The following is a 5241-nucleotide window of genomic DNA, read 5'->3' on the forward strand; positions in this document are numbered from 1 at the left end:
ATGTGCATGTAATCTCACGTAGAATCAAATCCATATATTAACCATAATATACATTTCACGTCAAACACATCACAAATATGTATATATATACATATAAAATAGCAAAAACTTGTTTAATACTTTAAAATACCAAAACCGAATATAAACATGTTAATATCACTTACCTTGCAAAATAATAAAAGTCATATTCAAGACCAATTCAATGATTACATGTTTGGATAAGCACATATAAATATATATATCAAAACAACATATCATATGCTTATATTTATATATATAAGTGCCGAATCATGATTAATTTACTAACATAATTCATATTCATTTCTTCACTTAATGAAAGCATATTGAACTCACTTTTATCACATGCCATAACCGAATCACCTTGTTACCAAAATACATGGCAAAACTAAATAAAACATGTTTCACATATATATATACATAACATTGTCGAATCATCAATTCAATAATTTCATTACCTAAATTCAACATTTAACTAAATACACTCATCAACCAAATTAAATCATTACTATAAAATACAAGACATAGTTGAATCATTAAACAATAGGTAACATATCAAGTATAATTCATACTTATATATATATCATAACTGATTGAACCAAACCAAATAAAATCATCAATTGAGCATAGCATACAAACCAAACCTAGCTCACACAAGAACCATGATCAAGATTAGCCATTTTCGCATGGCATATTATATACAACACTTCAAACATATCCGAAAAGTAGTATAGCCTATACATGCCATAGGTTCGAAATTTAGCTTTTAAAAATACCGATAAACAAACGATAGTGTGATAGACTTCGCTGACAATCCCCGAGCCCGTAACTAGTATCCAAAATCTATAAAACAGAAGCAAACATAGACACACAGTAAGCTATCACATCTTAGTAATTCATAAGCAAATAAACATCTCAATGACATAATCAACTCAATTTAACCAAACCAATTCATGCTATCATAATCACATTTAATCTCAAACTTGCAAATTCATATACAACATATATATTTATGTATCAACTTTAACTTGGCCGAAATACATATATATCCATTATCAATGTTATCATTTATTTCCCAGGTCATAATATCATCATATAGACGGATATATATACATATTCATATATGTATACAAATGTTTCACAATTTAATATCACATACTTATATCATTTTGCCGAATATAGATTTGCATTCAATATGCATATAACCAACTTTATAATATGACTCATATCATCACTTCAAACACCAAAACTTACCTTAATTTCAATACATTAGCTAACACATAATTGTACCTTTTAATCCTATTTCGAATTCGGTCTTTACTTAACATTGCCCATTGAATCATTCAGAATTAAATAGGATACTCGGATAGTCTCATATATTAGACAATGCCAACGTGCCAGACGTGGTCTTACATGTAATTATATATTGATGCCACTGTCCCAAATAAGGTCTTACTCGTAAATACATATCAAAATCACCTTCAATGCCAATGTATTAAACGTGGTCTTACTCATACACACATATCGATGCCAACATATTAGACGTGGTCTTACTCGCACAAACATATCGTAATCACATATCGATGCCAACGTATTAAACGTGGTCTTACTGGCACACACATATCGAAATCACATATCGATGCCAACGTATTAAACGTGGTCTTACTCATACACACATATCAGAATCACATACCAATGCCAATGTATTAAACGTGGTCTTACTCGTAATCACATATCGATGCCAACATCCCAGACGTGGTCTTACACGTAATCAGATATTGATGCCAACGTCCTGACGTTGTCTTACACGTAATCACATATCGACGCCAATGTCCCAGACGTGGTCATACACGTAATCACATATCAGAAATCCTATGTCATGACATATGTATCCTAGCTATTCCTAAGGCTCGTACAGTGCTTTATGACATCGTATCTTGGTCTAATCGAGTTTGTAAACATAGCTCCCAATATACACATTCGGCTACCACATATATACTTTCACATAATTCATTTCAACAATATAACTCGTAATTATTTAAAATTTACAACATTTATTTTCTTTTAAACTTACCTCGAACAACGATAATCGAAACAGAACGATTATTCGACAACTTTGGTTTTCCCCCGATCCAACTCCGATTTCTTTTGTTCTTGATCTAAACATATTCAAATTAAACTCATTCAAACATAATTTCATTCAATTTATTCCAAAAACACATAAATGGGCGTATTACCATTTTTCCCCTGACATTTTACACTTTTTAAAATTTAGTCCAAATTGCACAAAACACAAAACATGCAAAATTTGTGTAACACCCCAAACCCGGCCTAGACGTTATGGCCGAATCTGACGTGCCACATTGAAATAAGAATCCATGTTTCATTTTAGTGTTTTAAAAAAACGACTTGGTTAAGCTAACAAAGTGAATGGAAGCTGGGCACCAGGTAGGAATCCGTAACAGAGGAGGTGAGCTATGAAGGCTGCTTAAGTACCAAGCTCTTCGAATGGATCCAATCCTAGACATGCCCACAACCATTGCCACACTTGGTTAAATCGAGTTGTAATTTATTTAAGTTGAAATCTTTGATAAATCGGATAATCGTGGCGTGGTGTTATTTTGAAAACACGTCCTAAGTCTAGCCCATTTATTATCAAACAGATTAAAGTTATTAAAAATAAAATAATCCCAGAAAAGAAAGAAAATCAAGTCAAAATGGCCTTATTACAACCCAAAAATAAATAATAAATAAAGAAAACTTTATGAAAACCAAACACTTATTCAAAAGCCCAAAGGCGATCACTGTGGCCACTCTGAATCCCCTCCGGCTCCAAGTCCCCAAATCAAGGCTCACCTGCAAGGTTAAAGAAAGGGGGTGAGTTTTGAAACTCAATGTGTAACAAGCCCCTTTTAGAGCCCAAAGCAATATCAGCCTGCTGGGCCTAAGCCCAAATCCAATCTCAACATATACTGGATCGAAGCCTTTTCATATTCCATATTTCATAACATTGGGCCGAAGCCTTTACTGTAAACGGTATGGCCCGTAGGCCCATTTCATTATCACGAGTAATGTCAATGAAAGAATGAATGCAAGCCCAATTGGTGAGACTACACGACCCACCATCCGCTACTCTCCACCCGTACCAACCAACACACCATGTGGGGAATGATTCAACCCACCCAACCAACACACCACTGGCAACATAGCTGCTTTATCATATATCTGGAGGCCTAGCCTCTTTTAATAACTAGGCAAAGCCCTTTTCGGTAAGCTGGGGCAAAGCCCTTTTCAATAAACTGAGGCATAAGCCATTTTCGGTAAACTGGGGCATAAGCCCTTTTCAATAAACTGGGGCATAAGCCCTTTTGCACTTCCTCCATCCATATAAAAACCCAACCCAATGCATTTATGAATTCATCATGAGCACTTCATACATATCATGTGCATATCATACATATCATGTGCATATCATATCAATCATGTATATCATATCCCACGTACCAAATTTATAATTAAACCCTAGGGGTATAATGGTCATTTTTACCTAAAGGCAAAACAATCATTTCCGTATTATAAAGGTAATTTCATAATTTTACCAAATATTAGGGTTTTCCATGTTCATTATTAGTTACTAACAATTCATATGTTTTAAATAGCGATTCTGGCCCATTTTTAGCAAAACCGAGTTATTGGGCCAAAAAACCCCTAATGGGCCCTACTTAGCCGATTTTGTCATCTAGGCCCATTTAGCCTATATTCCATAATGTTGTTACCAGTCTTAATGCGCAAGTTAACAGGTTTTCATTTTCTACCAATTTTACCCAAATAGGCCTGAAAGCCCATTGGGCCCAACTTCCGCCCCTCGAGGCCTAACTTACCGTCATGCCAAAAATCGTGCTCTTACCTGTTCCAACGATCCCGATCATCAACTTAGAGAATCTAACTAACCAATGAGCGTTTGCTTGCTCACAAGTCCTCGAAATGCCAAAATTTCGGCATTTCGGCTTTTCGGCATTTATCGTTTTAAGCTATGAAAAAGGGTTCGTTACACACCTATTTTGCGATATTCCTCGACGAGATCTCCTACACGATTTCTCCTATAATCAACCATTAATAGATCAGCTCACAATAATTGAACCAAATCGAGAACCATCTAATTTCAACACTTACACATTCGGCCACCCTCCATAATGGCCTTAAGAACCTTACCTTTGCCGAAATTGAAGACTAGCTCTAGCCACTCCGATGATCCAAACTAATCCAAGTCAATTCTATGCCTTGCTGCTCCTCAACTAAAAAAACCATAAAAAATTAAAAGAAAAACTCAATAGAGCCTATACCCACATTCGGCCATCTCCTAAACTATAGGGGTTTTGGCTTTTGTCAATAGTTACTATAGGAATCGTTTAGAGTTCGAGCACTTACCACAGTCTCTCTTCTTGAATCTGTTTATGCCTAGAAGATAAAGGAATTGGCCATTAAAAAGTGAAAAGAAAAGGTTTGCTAGTCAACAAAGAATCGGCACCACCTAGTCTCCACGAATTTCGGCTTTTGCGGTATTTCAGCAGTAGTGGTGGTAAGAAAAACAATAGGTGAACGAAGGGGAGTAGTGGGCTGGTTTTGGAAAAGAAAAGAAGAAAAGATGAATGGGAGGAAGGTAGATTTGGCTAGAAAAGAAAAGACAGAAAAAGACTACACGAAAAAGAGAAAATGGCACACCCTAATTCCTATTGCCGAAAATCCCTAACTAAAACCCCTCTACTGAAATCCCCTCTCTAATCCCCTCAATTCAGCTAAGCTCTATCCCCCTCTCAAATTCCTAAAATCTCTCCCCTTATCCCTCCTTAATTCATGCATTTGACTGTTGCAAACTCTCTCCCACAGAGTTCCATCCAGCTTTAAACTCTAGCATGCACAAGTATAAAAATAACATTACCTTTGCCATCACAGGGAATCGAACCTAGGTCTTCCCCCAACACTTACGCGCCACCTTTATAGCTCTCTAGTGGCGTCACTTAGCCACTTTACCAGAGGATCTTTTGTGTTACATTTTACCCACAAATTTTAATAAGACCACCTATCCAAGGCCCTAACTTCTTAAGTCCAAAATTCAAAAATTCCACCGGGGTTTGGCCAGCACATGGGCCTTCCATAAGCCCATTTACCTACTCAAATTATGAATTCCACAACCAAATACCAAATTTTAAAAAACTTTACCAA

The sequence above is a fragment of the Gossypium hirsutum genome, chromosome A05 (genome assembly GCF_007990345.1).
Source record: "Gossypium hirsutum isolate 1008001.06 chromosome A05, Gossypium_hirsutum_v2.1, whole genome shotgun sequence".
In the NCBI taxonomy this organism is placed as follows: Eukaryota; Viridiplantae; Streptophyta; class Magnoliopsida; order Malvales; family Malvaceae; genus Gossypium; species Gossypium hirsutum.